The sequence below is a fragment of the Xenopus laevis genome, chromosome 6S (genome assembly GCF_017654675.1).
Source record: "Xenopus laevis strain J_2021 chromosome 6S, Xenopus_laevis_v10.1, whole genome shotgun sequence".
In the NCBI taxonomy this organism is placed as follows: domain Eukaryota; kingdom Metazoa; phylum Chordata; class Amphibia; order Anura; family Pipidae; genus Xenopus; species Xenopus laevis.
The window spans coordinates 17,252,897-17,266,313 of NC_054382.1; the positions used below are offsets into that span (position 1 = coordinate 17,252,897).

A 13,417-nucleotide genomic window follows, 5' to 3' on the forward strand; every position below is an offset into this window, starting at 1 on the left:
TTATTTGAGAAGGTGCTTTAGGATCAGGTTCTAAAGAACTCAAAGCATGATGTACACTAAAAGGAAGGGGTAACAGAATTTTAGCAATCCCTTGCTTTCCCTTGAATGTGGAACATGGAAACACTAAAAGAAAAACCTAGATGTATTAATGGAGAACTAAATCTCAACACACATTTGGGCTGCTAATATTGCACCAGGTGTTTTGAGTTCTGTACCAGCCCAAGGTAACTACAACCTTTCAGCAGGGAAGATCCTACTGGTTTAAAAAAAATGAACCCGCGCAGGACTTTACATAGTGCAGAGGCAAGTGACACATGCTCCCTACTCTTTTGGAGCAACTATGCTGTGATTGACAGAGGGCCCTTTAGGAACCCTTGAGCTCTCACCAAGTTTGGAAGTGGGAGCAGCTCCAGGGTTCCCCTGCATAAGCACAACTGCACTTGATTCTGAACAGAAGGAAGGACTGGAAGCACCAAGTGCAACTATATGGAAGTGCAAAGGCTGTGGCAGCAAACGTAAATGACCCCTTTTACCAAAAGCTAACCCTCTTACAGGAAAACCCACCTCTTTTGAGTCGGTGGTTCTAAACTGGAATGGCACAATAGGGATAGTTGAATGGGGTTCGATTAAACTCCCAATTAATGAGACCCATTGCCAAATCTGTTTTCCTTGGATAAGAAAAATAAATGGAAAATTTGGAAATAGAAGCAGGTTGTATGTGTGCTACAAATGAATTATAGGCCAGAAGCCCCGAGGATACAATAAGATGAAGCTAAAACTTGGAGAATAGTCCAACATTGGTATGAGGCGATATATGTGCAATATATGCAGTAAGCAAATTTCCTTTCACGCCCAAAACATTATAGTGAAAGATGGATAATGTGTTAGAGAGCAGGAAATCATTAATATCATTGCTTCACATCTGCAATGGCTAAAACAAAAAAAACAAAAACAAAAAAAAAAAATATATATATATATATATATATATATATATATATATATATATATATATATATATATATATATATATATATATATATATATATATATATATATATATACTTCAGTGTATCTGCACACGATTCAAATTAGTAAGGGTGCTCATCAATATAATTATAGTTCACAAATAGAAAGCACTCACTTCACAATTTCCATGAATAGTTGGAAGACCTTCTAGTGCTTTCTATTCGTGAACTATATATTGGTGAACTATATCAATGACTATATATATTGCTGGGTAGGTAGAGTGATGTCAAAAAAAATATCTGTATGAAAAAGTTATTTTGGTTCCATTTAACTGCATCATGTACTTCCTTCCTTCCATGAACAGTTGCCCTACAGCTCTTTTGGCAGCCAAGGTAACCTCATTACCTGCAAACACTAACGTTTCTGCCTCCTCCGAGGCCTTTCTCAAAGTGAGAAAGGCCTCGGAGGAGGCCGAAACTTTAGTCTTCCATGTAAATAAAACATTTTTTATTTTGTATAAGTTACACATTACGGCTTTTCTCAAATTATGTTGCTTTATTAGTTCCATTAAAATTTGTTAGCTTTGGTACAGTACATGACAATCACCACTGACGCGTTTCATGCCCTATGGCACTTCCTCAGAGTGGCAAACACTCTGATAAATAAAGCAACATAATTTTTTAATTTGAAACCGTGTTTGAGTAAATTCGTAATGTGTGATGTAGATGAGAGTTCCTAGGCCAGGAACCCGGATTCAGAGACACGTGATGTCTGGAACCAATCGGAGATCCTACCACACTGAAGTAAAGTTTGTTTCGATATTTTGTATAAGACCTGAGAGTGCGGACCTTACTTGTGGGATAGAAATTCTAAATTTGGACACTGCACCCAGGCACGTTTGTACTAAGTACCGAGAGTGCCAACTCTTTCACGGACTGATATATATATATGTGCGTTTATGTTATGCCACTTAGACCTGAAATACAGAGAACAGTGCACCTACAAATGAATAGAAACCAGTGCCGTTACATATGCTTAGATAAATTAATACTATTGTTATTTTAATGATGACTTAAAGGAGAAAGAAAGCTACCAAGGTCATTTATTGCCAATAGATTAGCCACAGCGGTGCAAGCTAGAATGCTATATTTATCCTGTAGAATGTTTTACCATACCCGAGTAAACAACATTACTTTGAGGGTTTACTGGTGTATTTATATAGACCTTTCTGATAAGGCTTACTTAATTTTAGCCTTTCCTTCTCCTTTAATCCTTTCATAGATTAGAATGAGCTGCTAAGTGGAACTGACCAACTGCTGTACTCCAATGCTTCAACAGAAATCTTCACCGTTTTTTTAACTGTAAAAACAATCAAGCCAAACGTGTCGAGTAATGGTTTTAGCAGGAGTACCAAGCATGGGAATATATTGTTTATGGGCTTCATTTTAAAACTGTGTGAACCTAATGTACAAGATAAAACCACAGCAATCTGGCAGCAGGACAGAAACAAGTACTCAACGCATTGTTTTTATATTCTCTTTTGGCCAGTGGTTTGATCATTTAAGACAAAAGAAATACATTTGCAAATCTTCCCGTCCAAGACACAATGTACAGAAATGTTGTTTTCCCAATACTTTACTTTCTAACCTTTGGCCATGGTTTATTTAGTCAATTGTTATTAGAAAAAACAACAAAATCAGTTATGTCTGCTGTGTTTATATTAAGGATGCACCGAATCCAGGATTCAGTTCGGAATTCGGCCTTTTTCAGCAGGATTCGGATTCGCCCGAATCCTTGTGCCCGTCCAGACCGAATCAGAATCCTAATTTGCATATGCAAATTAGGGGCGGGGAGGAAAATTGCGTGACTTTTTGTCACTAAACAAGGAAGTAAAAAATGTTTTCCCCTTCCCACCTCTAATTTGGATATGCAAAATAGGATTCGGATTCATGAAGGATTCGGGGGTTCGGCCGAATCCAAAATAGTGGATTCAGTGCATCCCTAGTTTATATTCACCTGTCCATGTTAAAATGGCATTAAAGGGGTGGTTCACCTTTCAGTTAACTTTTTGTTAAAAGTTTTTTAATTGGTCTTCATTATTTTTTTTTTTTATAGTTTTTGAATTATTTGTCTTCTTCTTCTTCTGACTCTTTCCAGCTTTCAACCGGGGTTACTGACCCCAGGGTTGGACTGGAGTAATGGGGGCCCACTGGCATTTGCCCCAGGGGGATGGGGGAAGGTAGGTTTTGAGCCGAAAAGGTTTCCTTCCCCTTTAAAATGTTGTGCCTAAATAGCATTGGAGAAGAAGGTGACAATTTTTTTTCCCAGATGATTTTGGGTGGTATTTTTAAATTTGAATATGAAAATTAAGCTTGCCAGATGGGTGTCAGAATGGGTTTGAATATTTTGTGGAGGATTTGGTATTTCAAAGTTATGGATTCAGTACATCTTTAGCTGACATTTAAAGAGCAGCAGCAACCAAAGGCAAAGGAGAATTGTTTCATGGTGAAATGGGCGGTGATGCAGTACTACTATAATGTTTGGAGAAACGTATGATACTGTAAAAAAAAGTTTGGATAGTCATGCAAGTCATGGCAGAAGTGCACATTCACAGTTGGTCCATAGCAAATATAGACAGGGACAGTTATTGTTCTCAGCTCATGCAGAAATCCATACCTAGACATTATGCTGAACTAGGTGCAGATCCAATATACATTTCTGGTAGAAGTAACATCCCAACATCCTCCCTGCCTGTTGGACTAATTCTATCCATTTCATTTGTTTGTTTTTATCTTTTCCATTTTACTTGATTTCCTAAAACTATTCGGAAACACAATACTTCATCAATTCACTTTGGACACGCACTGTAGGAACTCCTCGGACGCAGTGTAAGATCAAAGATGAAACTTTATTTCAAATCGAGTAACATCTTACGCGTAGTGATGGGCGAATTTATTCGCCAGGCGCGAATTTGGAAACCGATGCGAAAATACGCCGGCGTAAAAAAATGGACGCCAGCACGGTTTCACAAATTTTTCGCCGTTTCGCGAATTTCGAGGGAAATTCGTGAATTTTTCGCGGAAGTGAAACGCCCCAAATTCACCCATCACTACTTACGCGTTTTATGTGTTTCCACACGTAATCATAGGTAAAAGAAGTTTCTTCTTTGATCTCACACCGCGTCCGAGGAGTTCCTGCAGTGCGCGTCCAAAATGTATTGACGAAATGAAGTGTTCTACCCAAGCTACGGGTTCGGGGCGCAGCACCCGGACCTCCAACGGTGAACGGTGAGTGACCCTGATCTTTAAGGCAAGCGACGGGTTTGGGGCAATTGCACCCAAACCACATTCTATACTTGGTGAGCGCTTAAATTGCAAATATACTAATGTAAAACATAAATGTCCATGTAGTAAAGCGGAACACAACAATCAATTAAGTTAGCAGCACCTGCATTTAGGGTTGCCACCTGGCCAGTATTTTACCGGCCTGACCGGTAAAAATTATGCATGATGCCAATGTTATTAATAGGGAAAAACGGCAAGAATATAGGAAGGCCGGTATTTTTTTCCAGAAAAGGTGGCAACCCTACCTGCATGGATCCGGTATGAGTTTATTCTGAAACACAGTGAAATACCCGGCAACACCATCTCTGTTTATCCATTGGAGAGGCCTCCCAAGAAGAGGGAGAAGACAAACCCAAGGCTGCTCGTCTCATTGTGTCTTGCCCTGCCCCACTCACAGAGCCAAGAACTCACCATAAATGGCAGGGGAAGGAACTTTTTTCCCTTGTTTGATGTTAATCCCCCAGTTTACAGCTGGATCTCGCTTCTGGCCTGTCTCCAAGGATAAAACAGGCAGCTTTTGCTAAGTATCCTTAATAAAGTCTTGTGTAAAGATACACAAACAAGCAACATGTGCTGACTGCACTCTTGTTCACTCGACATTACGGGATGGTATCTAATAACCCGGCTTGGGGACACAGTTTCCAGCATACACATGCTTAACAATAACAGCGGAGAAAGGTATCTAACATCTAACAAAATCTGTGTATTATCCTAAGCCTTCCACAGGCAAGATTGAAGAGGTTACGTCTTGAACTTGTTATGAAGTTAACTTTCCTTCTCTGAGAGAGGCGGCCTAGGGCTCGGCTTCTGGAAATGAGCCAAACTCCTCTGATAACTCAGATTTGTTTCACATTGACTGCTTCTATAGAAGACCACCTGCAAACACAGTGTAATAACAAACAAGCTCTACACCTAAGAGCCATCTAGATTCAAATGCCCTGCTAAAGCATTCTCTATAGACAACGGTGGTAATAGTAAGGGGTATATAACATCTGGACAGCGTTGGACTGGGACACCAGGTGCCCACCAAAACCCTTAGACCAGGGGCCCACCCAAAATCCTTTAGACCAAGGGCCCACTCTAGGTATTATTTTCTTCCTCTCCTCCCTCAACCTCTATTCTCCTATTCTCTTTTCTTTACATACTTTAATCTATTATTCCACCTATTTAGTCTCTTTGTTCTCATAGAAATAGGGAATGCCCATGAAATGAGCCAAATGTTTAGAAGCAGAAGGGCCCATTGACACCTGGGCCCCTGGGAGTTTTCCTGGTATCCCGGTGGGCCAGTCCGACACTGTATCTGGAGCTGTTTTGGGGGTGCAAATAGGTGTGTCTATCCAGGGAGTCAGAAAAGAAATTACCCTCGCACACCCTGGCCTTCCCAATCAAATTGAATCCCAGGTGCTCAGTGAAGGAGGCGTTTGGCTACCTCAAGATCCACTTGAAAAGTAAGAAAACACTGGCACAGCATGGGTTGCTTTCGGGGCGTAACCCCTTTGACAAAGGGGTTACGCCCCGAAACGTTGCATCCGCAATAAATGAGCAAGGGATTTCCCTGCTAGAAGCAACCCATGCTGTGCCAGTGTGTCTATCCAGGCCCATACAGTGAGAGTGGCCTAAAGGGCAGCATTTGTAAACTGAAGACATGAGATTACAGCAAGTATAAAAAGATCAGATGAAACAGAAGGGAAAGGTGGTTATACTAAAACCTTATACCAGTATTAACCAATCTGCAGTATCACAGTTGTTGTAGTACAATTCACAGCTGAAGGACCATTGATCAATCTATCTTATGGTGGTCTAAAAAGTTTGTTGTTTTGCAAAGAGTTATCAGCTGCTAGGGCTGCCATTAGCCTGGTATTTCTCCAGCCTAGCCTTATAAACGCTATTGGGCAGATTTACTAAAGGGCGAATTGTCGCCAGAGACTGGTTCAGACACATCGCACCACTTCACCAGGTGCAAATGCGCTATGAATACACTAATTCACTAGAATGCAAAGTTTCGTTCTGGGCACCGAACGCTGGCAACTCTTCGTTTGTGCCTAGCGAAATTTCGCTAATGATCTTGTGCTTAGGTCAATTTGCATACAGCGGGTAATTTAAAGTTTTATGGAGGTCTTTATTATAAATGTTGGTGCAAATACTTGAAGCTACGACTTTTTCTTATACATGTCCAGGGAACCTTAATAAAGACAAGAGAGTTAATATAATGCCCTACACATGAGTCCACTGTAAAATTAAAATTTTATAAAAATGTTTATAAAATGTGTGGAGAAAACCGTTACCCAAAAAAAGATTGTCAGACAAAAAAAGTTTAGGTCAGGACTTTTCAGCAAAAAAGAAAAGTCGCCAGCGTTTTTTGAACTTTGATGCATTTATGGCTCACAGGATATAATGTAAGTGACAGAAGATTGAGGAAGATCCGGCTGCTTTATAGCACTTTGCCTGGTCTGAGGTGGCGAAGGCAACTATGGCGAAAGAGGCAACGTTCAGTAAAATCCTCATTTTAGTGAATTTTCAGGGTAACATCCCATCACCAGAGCGAAAAGTCGCCTGGCGATAGAGTGCAAATGACCTCCCTGGTCCCGTTCACTAGCGAATTGGCGACTGCGCCTGTTAGTAAATTGGTGCTGGTGAAAAGTCGTTAGTGCTCTTTAGTAAATCTACCCCTATGAAAGGCCAGTGCTGGTGGCATACTGTGACTGAGCTGGCCTTCCCCCCAATGACCTGCACCCTCAGCCCCATCAATCCTCCACCCTCACATAAGGCGAGACTGGAACAATGGTGAAAGGTGGAAACACACAGCAGCAGGGTCAACCAATGATGCTGTAACTACATAATGTAATTGCTATTTAATGTATGCACTCCTATTGTTGCACCCCTGATCCACACAGTTATGCCCTTAATCCAAACCCACCCCACACCTTCACAGCAACACCCAATCTGCTCAATTATGCTCCAGATCAGACACAGTCTAGGCCCCTATATGTCATCACTCATCCCTGTTACACCACCAATATTTCATTTTACAGAAGTTGTGACTTTCTACTGCCAGTGTTATTACCAACAACGTTATTAGAGGACAGACAATAGGACGGTCTGCAATATTTTTCCAAAGAAAAACTCTAGTCTCATGTTACTACTTAAGACAGCCCTGATGGCCACAGGACAATGAAAAATGTTCATTAGTATTTGTTTCCTCTCAAAAGCTTACTGAATATATTCTACAGTTCCTTATGTTACCCTTCAAAATATATGTTACCCCTTCCTCCCTGTACCCATAATGATATTACAAAAAGGTCCTCTTGGTATCGATGGTATTTATTAAAACTCTGCCAGCTTTAAATGCCCACTGTATGATTCCTGAATGATTTATACATGCTCAAAATATAAAAAGAATATTCCTCCTTAATTTTGGATATGAGTTTTTAGTGATGCTGTGTTAAGTTCTGTATCTCAATGAAAAACAGAAGACCAGGAGGGGCAAAGAGAAAAAAGGTCCTATTTTCTAATCTGTATGTGGGGAATTCTATTGACTGTAAGAATAGCAACTGTGGCCTTTAGAGGATTACGGAAAAATGGAATTCTTATGTAAAACCCCAAATTTAGATTATATAACTGTATGGCACTTCAAGTGATGTGGTCCTGCAGACTGTCCAGGTGTTCAACTGGATTCTGTCTGTGACATCACCAACCCGGTTACAGGCAGGGAAGTGACTGATTGACTGGAAACACTAGAAGATGTCTGGGAAAAAGAGAAGGATCCAGGAAGGGCCTGGGGTTTAAGCCAAATACAAAGGGTTGCCAGAGAGAGCTGATAAAAGCAACCCTGCTGCAGCATCTAGCCAGATCCAGTGTATGAGACTGTCCAGGAGTGCAGGCAGGCTGCTGTTTCATGCTGAGCAGTTTTGGTTGGGAGTTCTGCATCTCTAGAAGTATAGAAGAGCTCATTTTGTTCCCTGCCAAGCTGCTAGAGACTCAGGAGGTGGGAGGTGCCACTGGTGAGATTGACCCTGCTGCAGAGCTGCCTGTAATCTCCAATGTGACTGCCTCTGAGAGGGCCCCTGTGTGAAGACAGGTCTTGTTTGTTTACCTGCCACATGGGAGCACCTGCTAAGTGCCAAAGGGAAAGGTAGAGTTTCCTGTGGTATAAGAGCTCTTGTTAAGGGACATTTCATATGAACTCGGTGGTCATTGACCCCTTCTGGTATGATTGGGAATACTGTGTTAGAGAGACAGTGAGATACCTAATAGTGAGTTAGGTAGATCCCCACCTTTCTCTAGGTGGAGGCACTGCGCTGTAAATCATAGTTTCCAGTATCTTTAATACGCAAAGAGAATTCAGGGCCCTGGATTGCAAAGGGTTAAAGGAACTGTAACACCAAAAAATTAAAGTGTTTTAAAGTAATGAAAATATAATGTACTGTTGTTCTGCGCTGGTAAAACTGGTGTATTTGCTTCAGAAACTCTACAATCGTTTTTATAAACAAACTGCTGTGTAGCTGTGGGGGCAGCCATTCAAAGCTGAAAAAGGAGAAAAGGCACAGGATACATAGCAAATAACTGATAAGCTCTGTAGTATACCATGGTTACTTCAGAATGCATCTGTTATCAATGGTGTATCTTGTGCTTGAATGGCTGCCCCCATGGCTACACAGCAGCTTGTTTATATAAACTCTAGTTCTGAAGCAAACACGCCAGTTTTACCAGTGCAGGGTAACACTACATTATGTTGTCATTCCTTTTTATCATTTTAGGTGCTACTCTTCCTTTAATTGCTATTTAAGAGAATGTACCAAAAACAAGGTTATATATACAGTACATAACGTGCCTACTTCATGGAAACACAGTTAGACAGCGGTGGTGTAGACTATAGAGCAAACAAGAGTCCATTATCCAAGAATGCCCTATGATATCAGATGCACTTTTTTCTGGTGGTGGTACCTGTGAGATAAATAGACAAAAAAAACTATAGCTGGAGTTAGTGGACGTGTTCACCAGCTTTCTGGACTAGTTATCTATTGGTCAGGGGTGATCCTGGCCCCTCTGCCGCTTGAGGCAGCAGCAGTTGCTGCTGCCCCCCCCCCTGGAAATTCGATCTTAAAGTAACAGGAGCAGCATTTTTGCCGCCCCCTGGTACCTAGTGGGGCGCTGCCGTCTGAGGCAACAGCCTCAACTCGCCTCATTGGCGAGTTGGTGACAGTAGAGGTATTTGTGCACAAAGTGTCATTGAGCAGCCCAAAAACACATGTATATGGAAATATTTACAAGGCCTCAAAAGCCTGAAATTACTGGGGCAATATCTTCCTGACTCATGGAATCTGGAAAGCCTCGAGGAAGCAGCTGTTTTGCTCTTAGCTGAAAGGTGCAGTTTTTTTTCTCAAGAGTATTATTATTATTAAAACTGCTGCCCTCACACATCAGAATTGCACATTCTGGGTTTTACATCTCCATAAATAATAATTTCCATTACATTTTCATCAGTTTTTAATAAATAAAAAATGAAGCATTTATTTTAATGTTCCAAAAAGCCCCCCTGCAAGTGGTTGCAATACAGGACTGGTACAGTTTATTATAATTATGTATTATATTGAGAATTATATCACTGGTTAAATGGGGGCCACAGACTCCATTGGGTCCTTCCTGTGCTGCAATTTGTCCACAGTGCTGACAATAATAAGGCAGTAAGTGCAGGGCTTATTATTCCATGTTTAATTGTTTTGTATGACACATGAACTAGGAGTGCGTCAGGGGATGCCCCAGTGCTGCCTGACATTCACCCCTCCTTTATGCTGTGCTGCCATGACACCCACTTACAAATTATTGGTGCATATTCCATTGCGACAAAAGGCAAAGTGCACAAAAACATGGCACCCATTTTGAGCACTATGTTCCTTGGCCCTTTTTTGGGGCTGCCTTTATACATTAACAGTCAGAAACCCAAGAGTCTCATTTATAGCTGGGGGCATTGTATTGTTTTTCTCTGTAGTTCTTCAGAATTTATTACCCCTCCAAACTCAATAAACAAGCTCTGCCTCTGCATAAGTGTGTGGGTATCCCCTGACTTAGTTAATATGTATTTGTTGCAAATCATATAGAGTTGCCACCTGCCAGTATTTTACCAACCCTTTTGGTAAAAATGTTGCTTGATACCGATGTTAAAGAAAGACAAAAGTACAGCAAATCATTAAAGGAGAAGTAAACCCTAAAGTTAAAAAACCCTACCCCCCTCCCTCAGCCTAGCTGCTACCCCCTAAGTCTTTACTTGCCTTTACTTGACTTACGCCACAGTGCAGATTCTGTCCAGCGGAGTTCATGGGCGCCATCTTCTTCTCTTCGCTAATCTTCAGGAAGTAATGCCGTATCGGAAATTGCCGAAGCGCCGGGAGAAGACCCGAAGATTACCAAAGCAGCTGAAGATGGCTCCAGTAAACTCCGCTGGACAGAATCTGCACTGTGGCGTAAGTCAAAAGTTAGGGGCATTTACCTGGGGTAGCAGCTAGGCTGTGGGGGGTCTATGTAGGTAGGGGGGTCTATGTGGGTGGGGGGGTCTTTTTTTTAATTTTATGGTTTGTTTCTCCTTTAATATCATAGCACTCTGGCAAAATCCTAGCAACCTGGAAAATTCTTCTTTTGGACTGGGCACTCAGATCATATATAGACCGGATGGTGATGTGAAGTTAAAAAATCCTCAGTGTCTAAAAGCAGTTTGTTTTCTAGGGGGAGTCTTTGTTATACAGCCGGTGACATCACCCCTTAATAGATGTTGCTTCCTGAGGATACAGGGTTAGCTCACTCATTTCCACCTCATTTCTAACTTTAACAGCACAAAAATAATAAAGGCAGCTGTTCAGCTTGGAGCCAATTTGCAAACAGTAACAAAGGACACTTAACGCTACCCAAACACTTCTTCACAACAAGGATATTTGCCAGTATTAAACACTACAATGTTGTGTCTTTTTCCCCAGTTTCATATTACTAGCAGTGGCACCCCAGTCGATAACAGAAGTCCCTTGCCTTAAAATGGGATAATGCTCCAGAGCAGGGGTCCCCAACCTTTTTTACCCGTAAGGCAAATTAAAATTTGAAAAGAGTTGGCTAGCTGGTAGCTCCTATGTGGATTGAAAGACTACAGGAGGCTCTGTTTTGCAATACACTTGGTTTTTATGCAACTAACACTTGCCTCTAAGCCTGGAATTCAAAAATACTCACCTGCTTTGAGGCCACTGGGAGCAACGTACAAGGGATTGGTGAGCAACATGTTACTCATGAGCCACTCATTGGGATCACTCACTGCTCCAGAGTTAACACTGATGGAAACCCTGGGCATCTTTATATATGCCAAGTACTCCCTTGGGTGTCAGTATATATTATGGATCCCCTGGGCAGCATAAAGTGTGTGTGAAGATGTATAGTATAGATTCACAAAACATCATTATGGTACATTCAACTGTAAGGGTCAGGGCACACGCTCAGAGTCGGGGAGATTAGTCGCCCGGCAACAAATCTCCTCTTCTTCGGGGCAACTAATCTTCCCGAACTGCCTCCCTCCGGCTAGAATGTAAATTGCTGGCGGGATCAGCAATTTACTTCATGCTCCGAAGTCGCCCGAAGTTGCCTCAGGAGGAAACTTCGGAAAACGAAGCCATCCGAGTGCCATCCCGCCGGCTATTTACATTCTAGCCGGCGGGAGGCAGTTTGGGGAGATTAGTCGCCCAAAGAAGAGGAGATTTGTCTCCAGGGTGACTAATCTCCCCGAATCTGAGCGTGTGCCCTGACCTTATAGTCCTAGTTGGTGGCAGCTAAACAGAAATGGGAGAAGACAAGGCAGTGGTGCTAAATGGGTGAGATAGTAATGTAAAAAGGATAAGGTAAAGGGGTGTGATAGATGGCAGGGGGGATAGAGTGAGTGGGGATGGCAGAACAAGAAAAAATCGAATTTACCAGCAAATATATTACAGGTAGATTTTTAATATTGGCCACAGTCTAGGCTGGAGTACATGTATTGCCCCTGCTGTTTTTGTCTATCAGTAATTTGCAGATATGCCCCAATAACGAATCCTTTACAAAAAATGTGGCTGGATACTGAACCAAATCCAAATTCTACATTATGAATATTCCAATTTGAGATACATCAAAATATTGCATGTCAATGGTGAACAAATATGTATCACATTAAAGGAGAAGGAAAGCTATGGAGGCATTTTATTGGCAATAGATTAGCTGCAATAGTGCAAGCTAGAATGCTATATTTATTCTGTAGAATGTTTTACCATAGCTGAGTAAAAAGCTCTAGAAACTCTCTGTTTGTTTAGGATAGGAGCTGCAGTATTAACTTGGTGTGACATCACTTCCTGCCTGAGTCTCTCCCTGCTCTGGGCTCAGATTACAGTAGAGAAGGGAGGGGGGGGGGAGAGGAGCAAACTGAGCATGCTCTTGCCCAGGGCAATGAGGTTTAAGCTGAAGGCAGGAAGTCTGATACAGAAGCCCATGTGTACACAATAGAAGGAAAGAAATGCAGTGTTTCTTTTGACAGGGGACTCAGAGCAGCACTACTTTGGGGGTTTACTGGTATATTTAGATGGACCTTTCTGATAAGGCGTACTTAGTTTTAACCTTTCCTTCTCCTTTAAGTTGTCCAAATATTAAAAGTGACATGAATGTTGTCCTATATGTAAGTTTGCCCCGGTGTAGTGACTCATAGAAACGGATACTGTCTTTATCAGGTGATCAATATATGGTACTTGCTGATTGGTTGCTATAAGGTCACTATATAGGTCACTGCATCTGGGCAAAATTAGTGCCACTTATTACATAATCCCAAAAATTCTGTCCAAATGAATCTTAACCAAAACGATTCAATGGAAACCAAATCTTGCAAACATTGCTGGGATTCAGCCAAATCCCGAACCAAATCCTGGATTGGGTATAGCCTTACTAAGTTCAGTATATGTCCCTTTAACCTTGATTCTGCTTAGTTATTATAGGCCATAGAGATCCATGCTTATCTTTTGGACTCCATGCATGTTGACGGTAAAGAATGTTTTTCCGGTCTAAGTAATGACAGAACACCCTATCATGTTATTTGAAATTTCCAGGGTTGAGCT

The 13,417-nt window shown here is 41.6% G+C and overlaps 1 protein-coding gene across 2 annotated transcripts in view; it reads right to left on the reverse strand.

The window, feature by feature from the left end:
• Nucleotides 1–13,417, reverse strand: part of LOC108719848 (junctional protein associated with coronary artery disease) — a 47,942-nt gene that overhangs the window by 17,222 nt on the left and 17,303 nt on the right. The gene's annotated exons all lie outside the window — the stretch shown is intronic.